At 34.1% G+C, this 16026-nt stretch overlaps 1 long non-coding RNA gene across 4 annotated transcripts; it reads left to right on the top strand.

Moving 5' to 3' along the window:
• The first annotated feature begins 823 nt into the window (after positions 1-823).
• Positions 824-12746, top strand: LOC148781296 (uncharacterized). 4 transcript variants are annotated; one of them, XR_016058916.1, is made up of 2 exons: positions 824-1084; positions 11803-12746. It is a non-coding gene; the product is annotated as an uncharacterized LOC148781296 (long non-coding RNA). The 4 variants fall into 4 exon arrangements; XR_016058914.1 differs by having other exon boundaries at positions 11725-12746; XR_016058915.1 differs by having other exon boundaries at positions 824-1272.
• Positions 12747-16026: the final 3280 nt, after the last annotated feature.

Below are 16026 nucleotides of genomic sequence, written 5' to 3'. Positions count from 1 at the left end.
AAGCAAAACAGAGAGGCACAAAACCCAAGGTCACAACAATAAAAAATAAGAAGATCCCCATCACCAAAAAATCTTCTTTTTGACAATCCACCAAAAGTCCAAGAAACAATGCAAAAAGAAAATCAAACCTCTTGCAAAAACACTTGAAGAAAACCTTCTCAAGGCTCGCAACCATCTCAAAAATACCACAGAGACCATCAAAGAAGTTCATAAAAACCAACCGAGTAACTCCATTCACGAAGGAGATTGCTGCTAAGCGATAAAAAGGATCAAAACGATCACAAGAAAACGAACAACAAGAATACAACAATAGATCAACCCATCTCATACTGCAAGTACCAGGGAAGAACTCTCGAAGTTTTAACAATGGCGGCTGGCTCCTTAGAAAATGACGAGTTTGTCATATGTGCAAAAGAGTTTTAAGGCATTTTTGTCATTGTACCTAATTTTGGGACTTTATTTTAAGTACTTTTAATTGTATTTAGGCTTAGTTTTCGAGTATCCACCCCTATTTGTGGAAAACTCTATATAAACAAGCTTAAGTCAATTGTTAAAGGGGATTACAGTTCAATAAAGAAGAGGCATTACGCTTGATTCTGCTTGTCTTTTCTCTTAACCCTAGTGTCCCTAGGAGAGGTGAGAGAAAACTTTTGCGAGAGAGGAAAATACCCCTGACTATAAGGGTACGCACTTTCCCCTTCTTGAAGAGGTCTATCACTTCCGTAACTTTCTCTCTTCTTCTCCCGCAAACGTAATCCCACGCATGTACAAAACTACGTGGACCCGAGCAAACCAAAGGGTTCAAACCAACGCGCTTCCGTGTCTAATCCCTCTTCCTCGCTTTGACAACCTGATAAGAACAACAAAGTTCCCCACTCGTATGTTCGATCAACGAAAAGAAAGCCAACCTCGGAATGAAGAATCAAGACATCCATCGGAACCTAGACTTGAGAGGAGAGAAGAGGGTCGTAGCGTCTGAAGAGGGTCCCTGACCAAACAGCGCTGGTGAACAGTCAGAGGGCTTTCGTAACTGATCTAAGAGGGCAACCCGCCCAGACGTGTCCCACGAACCCGCAACGACGAGGTAGGCGAATCAACCCTTCCCCATCGTAAAATCTCTCTCTTTGTTGGTACCTTATCCGTACTATAGAAAGCTAGCACGCCCACGTCACCCGACGCACCACACGCACGAGCCTTTGGCAGTTGTTGAGAGAGGATCTTCTCCCCACGCCCCCATGTGAGGGAGCCAGAGAAAGTCAGGGCCGACCAAGAGTGAGTAATGAAATTTCTTAGAGAGAGAAAGTACATGAATTATTTTAGAGAGAAAAAACATATCAAATTTTTAGAGAGAAAAACTATATCAAATTTAAAGTTTTAGAGAGAGCATCTTAAAATTTTAGAGGGAGATTATCTCAAATCTTAAATTGTACATAGAGAAAGGATCTTAAAATTTTAGAGAGAGGAATTACTTAAAACAATTTAGAGAGAAATATCGTAAAATTTTTAGAGAAAGGAATTACTTAAAAAAATTTAGAGAGAAATATTGTAAAAATTTTAGAGAGAGAAACTATCTCAAATTTTAAGTTTTAGATAAATATCTTCTTTAGAGAGAGAAACTAACGTAAAATTTATGTTTTAGGAGAGAAAAAGCATCTTAAAATTTTAGAGAGAATAAGTAGATCAAATTTTAGAGAGAAAACTACCTAAATTTTTTTAGAGAGAAAAACTATCTCAAAATTTGTAGATAGAAGCTATCTCAAATTCTAAGTTTTAGATAGAGAAAGAACCTTAAAATTTTAGAGGGAGCAATTATATCATATTTTAGAGAGGGAAAATATCTCAAAATTTGTATAGAGAGAAACTATCCCAAATGTTAAGTTTCAAAATTTCTATAGAGAGAAACTATCTCAAATTTTAAGTTTTAGAAAGAGAAAGTATATCAAAATTTTAAAGAAGGAAACTACATCAAAGTTTAGAGAGAGAAAGTATCTAAAGTTCTTAGAGAGAGAAATTACCTCAAAATTTTTAGAGAGAGAAACTATTTCAAATTTTAAGCTTTTGAAAGAGTGTATTAAAATTTTAGAGAAGAATCATGTAAAATATTAGAGAGAGAAAATATATCAAAATTGTTAGAGAGAGACTATCTCAAGTTTTGAATTTTAGAGAGAGAATATATCATATTTTGTTGTCAAACAATGGACATGAAAATGATTGTAAAATAGAGAGAGAGAGAGAGAGAAGATTTGCATTTCTAAAAAAAATATATTCCAGACAATCCAAACAGTGAATTTGTATTTTCCTGGTTGCTACCATATGCAATCTAAGCAACATACACCATAGTCCAAGCAATACCAATTTCAGTAAATGCCAATTCAGGATTGCACTTTTCCATAGGATTGAAAAATCCAAGGAACCAAACAGGCCTTAAGGGATCAAATTTCCCCCACAGGAGTTCCAAATCTCTTAGCTTCTGGAAAATAGTAAGGGAAATTATGGGGCAGTGATTTAAAAATTGGTGACCCAATTCGGAATGCATGATCCGGATCAAAAATCGCTATGATCGACCTTGATCCGGTAAAAAACCAGGATTCGGTCGATTCAAAATAGTAGACTCACCGATTTTTTCATGGAACCGTCGATTCCGACGATTCTTCATCGAGTTCAACCGATTCTTTACCAATTCCTAGCAATTCTTAACCTAGTCAAGCCAGAAAAAGAAAAGATGAACAAATTTAATTATTCAAATAAATAAATTAGGACAAAAATTATCGATTTGATCGATTCTTTCAATCGATCCACCCATTCTCTCAATCCAACATGTGTATTAGTGTGACCGATTCGAGTCACCGATCTGTATTTTTAAACACTCGTGTGGGATATATGCATGTCCAAATCGGAACACACCGGTTCGCCTGCCTCGCATGCTGGACACACATACGCTCCCATTTCCTCTGGATGAGGTTGGGGGCGGGTCTCGAGTAGGAACGTAGGGAACAAGGCTAATCAAAGTAACCCCCATGCCCTACCCTACCCCCGCATTTTTTTACCACCACTCTCGATAAAGTTGCATCTACTCTTTCTCTCTCCTCCCTCCATTATCTCTTCCTCTAGAACCGTACATGCAAGTTGTTTAGGCGTATTAGGATTCAATTTTTGAGTCAACGGGGTCCACCTCGATGACCTAAACTCTGCACCAAATAGAATGTATGTGTGCTAAAATTTTATTTTTGTCTCCTCTTTGGGGTCTGAAAACGACACGACCAAAGCTTCTTGTTCCAAAAAAATTGAAGTTTCTTTTGCAATTCTTTACTCATGCTCCAATGAAAAGGTGTTTTTGTGCTCCAATCTAGTTGCTCTTTCATTGCACAATTCCATAAAAATTTTGAAAACACAAATCAACCCATTTTTCGTGAAAGAGAAATGATAATTTCACCCTAAATGCACAGGACCATTCATTCTACGACATGATTGAATAGGCTTCGGGTTTGGCAATGGGTTGGGTTGGTCCGACGGGGTTACTCTCTCTCCGGCTGGGCCTCGACCAAATTATTAGATACGGCTGGCTCGGTTTCGAACCATTTGATTTACACTCTCAACCAGGGTTATCTGATCCGGATCCGTTTTTTACCTTATTAGGTCGCTTAAGGCCTAGACCAGCGTCGACCGGACCCGACCCAATATTTTTATATAAAATTTATGTAACAACTAGTTTGTATATATTTAATGAAAAAATAATATGTTTATGGTTTGGATTCTACCTGGTTCTAGGTCGCCACTTGGGTCCTCTAAACAGAGAAATCTGGTTGGGTATTTTGTATCGAGATTCTTATTATTGTCATTTTAGAACGGAAAAAGTTTATAAAGAGCTGAGGCTCTAAACAATCAAATTGGAGCCCACCTCAAAACATTTACTAGAAGAGGATGTTTTGATGCCTAAATATCCCCAAATTGCTCATCTCAATATCAAGACGCATGGACATGAGAAAAAAATGAATTTCAAGTTTGGTAAAGAGTGCATATTGTAACGCATTTTGGACTGTCAATTTTCAAGATTTTAAAGTTTTAATGGATTTACTCGATCTACACTATTTTTTATGCTTTAAATTTTATAATTAAAGGTGAAAATATATTTTAAGGCTATCACAAAGATTCCCAGTATTGAAACCATATTTCTTGACACTATTTGAAGGTACTATCTACTTTGATTGTTTAGAGCCTCGGTTCTATACAAACCGCCCTTTTAAAATTATTAAATAATTATTTATTTAGAAGAAGTTTGTATAAGGTGTTAACCTCACACTAGAATTGAGTCACATGTTAAAACCCATTTGAAAAGGTTGTTTAGATTCAAGAAAATAAGGTTGTTTAGATTCAAAAAGATATATATAGAGAGAGAGAGGGGGGGGTGGGTGTGGTTTGTATAGAACCTAGGCTCTAAACAATCAAATTAGCTCCTACCTTCAAATAGTGTCGAGAAATGTGGTTTCAATACTGAAAATCATTGTGATTGTCTTAAAATATATTTTCATCTTTATTTATAAATTTTAAAACTTCAAAAATAGTGTAGATCGACAGATCTGTGTAGATCGACAGATCTATGAAAAGTTGAAAATCTTGAAAATTGACAAGAAAAAAATGCGTTACAAAATACACAATTTTCAAAATTTGAAATCTATTTTTTTTTCATGTCTATGCATATTGATATCGAGATGATCAATTTTAGGATATTTGGGCATCAAAACTACCTCTTCTAATGAAATTTGTGAGGTAGGCTCGAATTTGATTGTTTAGAGCTTCGGCTCCATATAAACGTTTCCCATATATATATATATATATATATATATATATATATATATATATATATATATATATATATATATATATATATATATATATATATATATATATATATATATATATATAGGCAATGATTTCATGTAACGTTTGCATTATAGTATAATACAATGGTTGCATTACAGTATAATGCAACAACACTTCTAGAAAACTATGTTTGTGGTATTTATATGACCTAAAATTTTGCACACACTCTTTTCATATCAATAATCAATCCTCCAAAAAAAAAAATTTCAATTTGAATCCTAGATATGGTTAAAATAAATCCCCTCCAACAATGAATCTAGACCATTTATTTGGGAATTTCAAGATCTTAGCATTTACAAACTCAAAATCATTTTTTTTTTTTTTAAATTGTTTATCTAATGATAATAAAGCCGTAAAAAAAAATAAAAAAAAAATTTCTTCTAAGGCCTAGATCTAAGCATTTTATCAAAATGGATGGCCTATATTATTTGGGCTAAAAAAATACTTTTTAGGTTTTGTTAAAAAAAAAAAAAATTATGTGATTGTTCACTAGAATGAAAATAGTGTATATTTCAAATTTTGGATCAAACAAATGGCCTTAACATAGTTTTTGAAGATTATTGCATTATACTATAATACAAACCAATGCATGAAATCATTGCCATATAGTTTTCATTAAACATTTATCACATTGTCTCTCAATTTCAACTACCTTTTTCTCAAATACGTCCCCCAATGTTGTAATGCATTTATAATCGTAGCCCTAAAACTCTTTATCCTCTTTCGTATTGCTCTCCTCTCATCTAATCTCTAAGACCATTTATCTTTTATACGAGGATGTCATAATCAATTTTGTTTAAGAGTGCCACTGAACACACAAAATTCTAAAATAAAATTTCTCGAACTTTATAACTCACCTCAAACCATCCAATTTGACATTTAACGAGTGAGAACAATTGTGACCTCATTGTACGAAAAATAAATGACCTATTAAACAATCCCTTATTCTCTCTCTTGCACCAGTAAATCGCTCAAATAATGTTTGCATATGTAAATTCTATACGTACGTAAATATCTCTCTTTCTTAGACCTCCAAAAACAGCAAACAACAATGAACTCAACCTCAAATGCTCCGCATTGAACTCACACGATAACCAAAAATCTCTGCAACTAATCCAAATTTGAGTATTGAAACTTGGGTTTGTGATGGGGTGATCATGACTTGTTTGATAGGAGTGAGATTGAGTGGCGATGCCGTATGTTGGACCACAATGATATCAAGTTAGGTGCACAATGGGTAAGGCGGGTGGGTTGCGGCCCCGGCCCTTAAAATGCAGGGGCTGGGCAAAAAAAGTGGCCCCAGGGCCAATGATAGTGCCGGCTCGATTTGGCCTAGCCAAGCCCATTATTTTTCTTATTTTTTTTGTTAGTTTATTTATTTGTTTTTCGCTCGACCTGGTAGTAATAATGCCAGGGCCAAGCCCAGCCGGCCTTATGAGGACAACGGGCGGCCCCAGGCAGCAGGGGCAGGGCCCGTTTCCACCGTTGACAATGGGCTTTGAAATCCGTTATTGAGATGTTACGGCTATGCCTTCAATGTTTGTAGTGCAGATGGTGCTTTCACTGTTCAAATAAAATCGATAGGGGTTCAACATGCGTTCTCAAGGATGAGATGACCGCTGGTTTTACTTGGAATGAGCGAGACATGGATGCCTGCGCTTAATGGGAAGATCGTATCGTCTCTAGAGCGAGAAATTCTTTTTTTTTTTTTTTTCTCTGGAGAATTGCGTCCACACCATATATAAAGTTCCAAAATACGGTCATAAATGTCCAAAATACGGTCACAAACAATTTTATCGAAGTATTACGTAGAAGTTTACTGGTTTCAAATTTGCAACATCGGATTAATGCTTTTTTAAAAAAACGACTGACTTTTTTTTTTCTACCTAATTTGCCCCAAAGTTTGATAGCATAATTTTGGACTGGGAAATTTATGTTTTGTTTCTTTACTGTTTTTGATATAGGAGGAGCAACCGGTCTGAATTTGACATCCACGGATCAATAATATTAACGTGAATTTGGAAAAAGAAAAAGTTTATATAAGGGTGAGGCCTAAACAATCAAATTAATACACACCTCAAAAATACACTATAATAGGTTATTTTGATACTTGAACTATCCTCAATTCAACCATCTCGGCCTCACATGGCCATGATAAAAAAATAAACTTTAAGTCTTAGAAGCAGTGTATCTTGTAATGTATTATCTAAAGTGTTAATTTGCAAGATTTTCAAGTGTTTATAGATCTGCTCAATCTACATTATTTTTTAATATTTTAATTTTATAATTAGGAATGAAAATAAATTTTCAAGCCATCATAAATATTTATTATACTAAAAAAATATATTTTGGTATTATTTATAGGTAGGCCTTACTTTGTGTTTAGGGCCTAGGCCTTATACAAACAAACTACACCCTTTGGAAAATAACTCGGTTTGATATTCTAACGCCAAATTGCTTCTTCCACAAAAAAAAATCGAACTTTCAAGCCCGTGTGCCCCATAGTTAGGTTGTCTGATATTTTGAACATCGAACAACTGAGGCCGGACTTCCCCACGAGCCTGAGATCCCTACAAATCCCAACAAAAAATAAACATTTAGGGACAATTTTATCAATAAAAAAAGCGGCGGACCTCTCCATAAATTTCATATAAAGTTGTAGGAGACGATATATATTAAAAAATAAAGGAAAATACTCCAAAACGCTTATAGGTGAAGTTCTACAATACTTCACCTACAACTTTATCACCGTTCAAAGTTTATCACATGGCCACAAATGTCTGATAGTGTTTTAATTTTAATATTTTTTTTACAAATCATAATAATCTGAAATTTTGTAGATGTGTGTACCTTAGTGAGATGCAGATGAATAAAATATAAAACAAATAATTTGATTGATAAAAATTGCAAAAACTGCCCCTATAAAGTTTCAGGGGTAATTTCATCTTTTTATTTTATGATTATTATTTTTTAAAATTTTATTTTGGTGCGACTTGGTCAAATGTACACACACCCCAAATTTTAGATAAATCTGTTTAATACAATAATTATAAAAATTTAAATACTACCAGGCAATTGTGACCGTGTGATGAACTTTGGACGGTAATGAGGTGTAGGTGAAGTACTGTAGAACTTCACCTATAGGCGTTTTGTAAATGCTTCCAAAAATAAAATGCTACAGATGTAATTATTTTCACTTTGTTTTTAGATGGAGATTGTATAAGGTGTCATTTCCATACAATAGAAATAAGGGGCACCTCTAACCTTTATCTATATCTAATGTCGGAAATCTAAGGGTGGCTTAAAAATCTATTATTATCCCTTGTTAAAAAATTTAAAATTTTAAAATAATACAGATCAAGCAGATCTATAAACACTAAAAAATATTGAAAAATAAACAGTCTAGTAATTTGTCAACGATATACTAGTAATATGCCTTGAAATTCTTTTTTTTTTTTCATTTTCATACATCTTGAAGTCGAGATGATCAAATTCAAGGGTTTTCTATCATCAGAACACTCTCTTATTCTTAATTGCATTTTACTTCAACAGTATAAAGTTGGCACCTTATTTAGGCTTCTTCATATTCTTATTTATTTATTTATGACAATACTCCTTAATTTTATTTCTTAGGACTAGATTACAATACTTTCAACCAAAAAGAACATCATAAATAAGTAGAGATTGAAACGCCACATCTTTCTTTGCACAATAATCTACAACCTTATTGGCCTCTCTATAGAAATATTTAAACGATACATAGGCCATTCCCAATCTCCATCACACACAGCCAAAGCGATCGCAATCTCCATGGAGGTCTTGAAATGTTGTTGCACCAATTAATAACATTTAAAAAACTTCTTTCAATGACACATGGTTATTGAAGACCCATATCATTAAATATTTTCATCCCTTGTAAGACTGACAACATTTCCACTTCATTTGATGTTTTTTCCCCGCAAGGGCTAGTATAGCATAGCATAGGATGATCTCTCCACTTGAATTCCTCACAAGTCCCCCCATTTCAGCTAGTTCTGAATTCCCAAAAGAGCAACCATCAAAATTCAATTTAATACTGCCTATTCTCGAAGCTTCCCATCTTCCTATAGGTCTCGGTTTGATAATTCTTTGCATCATAAGATTATATATATTCACTTCCATGTGCACCTTTGATACACCAAAACTTTCATGTCATCGAAAACCAACTCCACCATGTATGTTGAATCCTCCTTTGTACAACCACATCTTCCATCGAAACACCTTCAAATGTTCGTCTGTTCCTTTCCAACCATACTTCTCAAAGAGTTGCTGCCCTACCAATTTGAAAAACTAAGGATCCAACTTTAGGCAGCTTATCAAAATTCATTTGTATACCCAATTTTTGATACAGCCAATACCATATTTCATATGTAAATGGGCTATGAAAAAACAAATGATCTCCACTCTCACCATTATCCTTATAAAGAAGGTAAATATTAGTTAGAGTTAGCCCACTTTTCATAAGATTATCAGCTGTAAGTGTCTTCCCTTGAAGCAACACCCACAAAAAAACCTTTAACTTCTTGGGATTTTTCATGACTAAATTTTACCAAGGGATCATCTATTCCACCTAATCCTATCATGAAACAAAAGACGGTATGCTGATTTCTCTAAAAAGGTTCCATGACTCTCCACTTCCCACACCGAATCATCCTTTATCCCTTGGAAAATGCTGAGCCCTTCTAGCAAATTAAGCAATTGAGAGTACTGGCCAATGAAATCAGCATTAACTATGTTACACCTTTGTTACCTTTGTTGATATGCTCTTATCATCCAATGAAATTTTTTATGCATGAGAGCAAGAGGCTTTGAGAGAGAATATATGGACCGGCAATGGGCCGGGTTGCTCATCCCAGTTCAAAAAAAGTAAGGCCTAGGTTACAAAATGTAGCTTGAGGGCTGGGCTAAGGCCAGGGCACCATGGCCTGAGCGCCAAGACACGTCGGGGCTAGGCCAAGGAATATACTAGACCCCATATTTTTCTTTAACTTTTAACTTTATTTTACTTATTTCAACCAAGTATGGGTCGGGCTTTGGCCGAGGCCCGGCCATTGCCAGCCCTTACATTAGAGTGGGTTTTAAGGTAGCATTGTAAAAGAAATATATCTAACAAGGGGATTTTGGAAGGTAATGGTAAAAAGGGAAGTTGGTGTTGAAGTGGGGGTGGCATAAAAGGTTTAAAGAAAATCAAATGCGGCTTGAAATTAAAGATATTTTTGAGGTTTCTTTTGAAACCCTATTTTTTAGACGGAGGCCTGAGTGCCGGGAAGTACAAATTTTTCCGAATTGAAATGTAAAAAAAGATAAAGTTTTTATAGGGCATAGGATTTATGAAAACAAAATAAAGCTTCATGTCAAATCTTCGTCTGAAAAGTACTTCGGCAATGGAAATCTCTATGATGAATCTATAATCAATTTCTAAAACAGAGAATAAGATTTGGAACTCAAAAAATGGTATAAATCTTGTGAATCTATGAATACTTAATTCTTAGTGTGAAATTGACGGTCTACATAATTTGTTACAATATATGTTATTTTTAGAGCTTAAAAATCCTAATTTTTTAACAACCATGACGTTCACACTGAGATGATCAATGTAAAAGTTTTTCAATGCTTGAGCTGTAATTATCGATTAATTATGAGATGAGGCTTTACTTATTTTGATACGGTTGCAGCCCTATCAAACTATTTTCCTAAAAAATTGCAATCATTTTTGATAACTTACTAATCGATGGGTTTTATACGAGTCAACTGACTCAGGTCTACATATGCGCTCCCCATCTTAAAATCTAAAATTTGAGGTATTCATGATCTAGGCCAAAATGATCATGAACATTAAAAAGCATTTTTTTTAAAAAAAAAATCATATATACATTTTCTAGGGATTTTTTAATTATATTGTCTAAGGTTATTTTGGTCCGATGTCATTTACCACCTGTCCATATTAGAATGATGTTCATGGGTGAGGGCCTTGCAAATGCAACCTCAAGTAAAATTTTTCGTCGGGATTCGTTTGCATAGGAGGAAATAACGAATATTAAATATTAGAAATCCAAAAAAATCTACGGATTTTCAGTGTCAAGAATTTTTGTCAGGAATTTTTCAAACCTCTTGTTTGGATAAACTATACAAAATTCATGGATTCCTCACAATCATTTCCATATCTATTGTTTGATAACAAAATTTGATTATCTCTAAAATTTTAATATGCTTTCTCTCTCTAATATTTTAAGATACTTTCTCTCTAAAACTTAAAATTTGAGATAGTTTCCTTCTTTAATAATTTTGACATAGTTCTCTCACTAGAAATTTTTAGGTAATTTCTCTCTAAAATATATGATATAGCTTTTCTCTCTAAAATTTCAAGTTAGTTTATCTCTCTAAAATATAAATTTGAGATAATTTCTCCCTAGAAATTTTGAGATAGTTTCTCACTTGAAAAAAATTTAGGTACTTCATTTGTCTAAAATTTAATATAGTTACTTTCTTAAATTTTAATATGCTTTCTCTATATAAAATTAAAAATTTGAGATGGTTTCTCTCTCTAAAATTTAGAGATAGTTTCTCTCTTTAAAATTTGGTATAGTTTTTCTCTCTATAATGTTAATATACTTTCTCTTTCTAACAATAAAAATTTGATATAGCTTATTTCTAAAAAATTTAAGCACTTTCTCTGTCTAAAATTTGATATAGTTTATCTCTCTAAAATTTTAAGATACTTTCTCTCTCTAAAACACAACATTTGTGATAATTTCTCTCTCTAAAAGTAAATATAGGGCTACCTATCATTCTTTCCTGATGCAGGTGTGACATGAGTGGTTCTAGATTGCAATACCAGCAATTTTAGTTGGTTCGTCTTCTTTGCTGCTGTGGCTGTTACAGGTCATAGATATTGTTCATCTTTAGCTCTCTATCTGGTGTTGCTTTCATTGGGTAATATGTATCCATTGTTTCATCGTCATGCTGCCAGGAAGCCTCGTTCTTCGCCTAGGCCATCCTTTGATTCTCTGATGATTAACCCATTGACTATAGTAGTGATTGACGAGTGAGGTGCTCATCTGAAATTGGAGGAAAGGGAATTTGTTCCTGAAACGATGGTACATCGTGTTAAATCTAATGTTATAGATGGGGCTATAGCTCAAAACCCTGACCTTGCTTTGGTGGAAGTTGATGTTTCCAACCCCCTAAATGTTTTATGGAAAGAGGACAAGGCTCTTATGCTTCATCTGGTTGCTGCAAACCATTTGGTCGTAACCCACAACTCTTAACTCTACTATTCCAGATGTAGAGACAGTAGCGCCGGGACAGATGAATAGGTTATAGAGGTGAATAGGTAATAGAGGTGAGCTCGGGACTCTCATCTTCTTCTCACTCTTCGGATGGGGAAGAGATTTTGGACGAGGCCATGGAGGAAGTTATGTTCTTGGAAGATATCTACTTCGGTGCAAGCAGGGATGGTCCATGTTCCTCCTCTGCTAACCCCTTCTCATGATTATTATATCCTGAAGTGTGTGAGGTTTGGGCGACCTCAAATGCAAGAAAGACGTCATCTTTTTGGTTTCTAAATTTAAGTATGCTATACTTATTTTGGAGGAAACTAAACTTCCGAGCCCCAGTTTATCTGGTGCTAGAGAAGTTTGGGGACCTGGGTCAGTAGATTTCTTGAGGATTTACTCTGTGGGTGCTTCTAGGGGGTTGTGGATTTTGTGAGATCCTACAGTATTGTAGTATTTTTGCTTTGTTAAAAAAGAAAACTTATTGGTGGTTGGTTTTGTGGGGCTTGATTCTGACTTTCGTAGGGGATTAATGAATGTTTATTGTCCCAAGTTTTAGCTCAAAAAGAAATCTTTATTAATGAGATTTATTTGGGGGGATTTTAATTTTATCAGATGGCCAAATGAAAGTAGCTATGGTGGACCTATTAAGTCTGCTATGCACCTGTTTAATAGGTTTATTGAGTCCCATGCTTTATTAGATCTACCAATTTTAAGCACTGTTTTTATATGGACAAATGAGAGTACTTCAAATTTGTCCATGTCTAAACTTGACAGATTTTTGTCTCAAAGGAATAGTCTGATTTCTTCCCTCTTGCTTTGGTTAAAGCCTTACCCAAGCTCTCCTCTGATCATACTCCTATTTACTTTGCTTTAAAGTTGTTCCTGTAAGACATAAACTGTTTAGGTTCAATGCTAGATGGCTTAAGGAGAAGGAGGTGTCTAGGCACCTAGCCCTGACAGTTTTCCACTCTTCTTTTTCCATAAGTTTTGGAGTTTGGTAAGTGGTGAGTTGTTGGAGATAGTTCGAGGGTTCCTTCAGAGAGATGACATTTTTATAGGGGTCAAATCCACTTTTATAGCCTTTATTCTTAAGAAGTTTGTCATTGCTAACCTTAGTGAGGCCCATTAGACTTCTCTCGAGTCTATATAAAATTGTGGCTAAGGTTCTTGCGAAAAGGCTTAAAGTGGTTTTACCGATTATTATCACAAGTCTTTAGTCAGCTTTCATCAAGGATAGATTGATAACTGATAGTGTCATGGTTGCACAAGAGTGCATTCATTTGAGAATTTTGAGTAGTAATGTTGAGATTGTGATTAAATTGGATATGGAAAAAGCCTATGATAGGGTAAATGAAGCATTCTTTTAGAAATTATGAAGAATATGGGCTTTGGCAAGAAAAGAAGAAACTGGATTTATGGGTGTTTATCTTCTGTACATTTTTCCATTTTGTACATAGGGAGCCCAACTAGCTTCTTTAGTGCTTCTCGGGGTTTTCGTCAAGGTGATCATCTGTCCCCTTTTCTGTTCAACATTTATGCAGAGTGCTTCAGCCTTTTTGTACGTAATGTTGAATCTAAAAAGAATTTCTTGGGCTTTCAAATGCCTAATGATGGACATTGTATTTCGCATTTACAATATTCAGATGATACTTTGCTTTTTTGTGAAGCCAAATGTGATCAGATTGAAAATATAACTACTTTTTTGAAATGTTGTGGAGTGGCTTTGAGCCTTAAGGTTAACTATGTAGTGATTGGTATAAATTGTAATGACTTTTTGATCCTTGAGATTGCTGAAGTGTTGGTATAAAAAGTGGAAGTTTTTCCAATCATGTATTTGAGTTTATCAATTTCAGATGTCCGACTTTCGTTGGCTGTTTGGGTTAAAGTGATCCAAATGATACAAGTTAAACTAGATTTGTGAAAGTATAAATACCTCTTGCTGGGAGGCAGGATTACTTTGGTAAATGCATGTTTGTCAAGCTTACTAATCTATCAAATGTCTCTATTACGGATTTCTTCTTAGGTGGCTAGAAAATAGAATCTTTAATGGGGAATTTTCTCTAGGGATCATCTGAATTTTTTCAAGGATTCAATCAAAATACACATGCCCATAAGTTAGAATAGTTAAAAATAGGTTAAGTGTTAAATAAATGAGATATATTTTGATAATTTTTCTAAATTAAATTACCGGTATGTTGCCAAATTATGATAAGATATGGTTTCTATATTGCCTAGGCTATGAAAAAAAGTAAACCCTTACCTTAAAACTGTCTAAAAAAACACTTCGGACATGCCAAACCCATACATAGGATTAGTTGTAGTATTCCCAATTTTGGAGATATAACCAATTTAGCACATAAATTACATCAATATAAAATTTCCTAATTACACCTTTTAATCACTTAAAAAATCCTAATATCTTAAGATTGAATGGAGACTATCCAATTTTTAGATAGTGAGATTTCAGTCTTAGAAAAATTAAATTTCAATTTTTTTTTAAAAAAATCATATGGTGATAAAGGTGGTCACCAAAATTCAAATTGAAAAGAATCCTCCCAACAGGTCATATAATTGAGGGAGTAAAAATAAAGTATGCTCCCGATAGAGGATAGTTTTAGGCGTGGCAATAGGTCAGGTCGTGTCCCTCCATACCCCAAAAACATATGGGACTTGGACTTGGACCTGAAGTTATCGAACCCTATTGGACCTGCCATAAAAACATATATATATATATATATATATATATATATATATATATGATGCCCAAATATTTTCAAATTGATCGTCTCGTCTCGACATCAAGATGCATGGACATAAGGAAAAAATGGATTTCAAGTTTTGGAAATAATGCATCGTGTAATGCATTTTTGAATCATCGATTTCAAGATTTTCAAGTTTTCGTGGATCTGCTCAATCTACACTACTTTTGAAACTTTAAATTTTATAATTAACTATGAAAATATATTTTAAGGGAAAAAATTTATATAAGGTTGCAACCTTAAAATCTAGAATTAAAGTTACACCTCAAAAATCTATCCGAAAAGGTTGCCTTAATGTTGAAAAGCCCTCTAATTGATCCATCTCAACATCGAGAATTATGAATGTGCAAAACCAAAGATTTTGAGTCCCATATATAGTGCGTCTTGCAACACATTATCTAGACCGTCTATTTTCAAGACTTTTTATATATTTATAGATTATTTGATTTTTATTATTTTTGGAGTTCAAAATTTTATAATTAAATATGGAAATAGATTTTGAGATAATCATAATAATTTTTAACACCAAAATTACATGTTATGATAAAATTTGGAGATGCCCCATAATTGGATTGTTGAAGGTTGCAACCTTATAGAAACCACACCCATCTTTTTAATATGGGTGCGGTTTGTATAGAGCCTAAGCTCTAAAAAATCAAATTAGAGACTACCTTAAAATAGTGTTGAGAAATGTGGTTTCATTACTAAAAATCTTTGTGATCGTGTTAAAATATATTTTTATTTTTATTTATAAAGTTTAAAGCTTTAAAAATAGTGTAGATTGACATATCTATGAAAAATTGAAAATCTTGAAAATTGACGATCAAAATATGTAACAAAATACACTTTTTTATTGACAATATTATATATTAGATTTATTTATATAATAACACCATTCAGGAGTCGGGTCAACATGGAGCCGGATCCAGACACAAATGATGTTCCAGTCCAATATTTTACCCGGGTCGACTCATTAGGTCCAATTGTTGGCCCAGATCGGGTTAGCAAACGTCTTCTTATTTCACAACACAAATTCCGCCGCCGCACGCCGCTAAATATTTCGAATAAAC

Source organism: Amborella trichopoda, chromosome 7 (genome assembly GCF_054954075.1).
Source record: "Amborella trichopoda isolate Santa Cruz 75 chromosome 7, AtrichopodaSantaCruz75HAP2 v2.0, whole genome shotgun sequence".
Lineage (NCBI taxonomy): Eukaryota > Viridiplantae > Streptophyta > Magnoliopsida > Amborellales > Amborellaceae > Amborella > Amborella trichopoda.
Note: the sequence above shows the minus strand (reverse complement) of the source record. Positions and strands in the feature narration are given on the sequence as shown.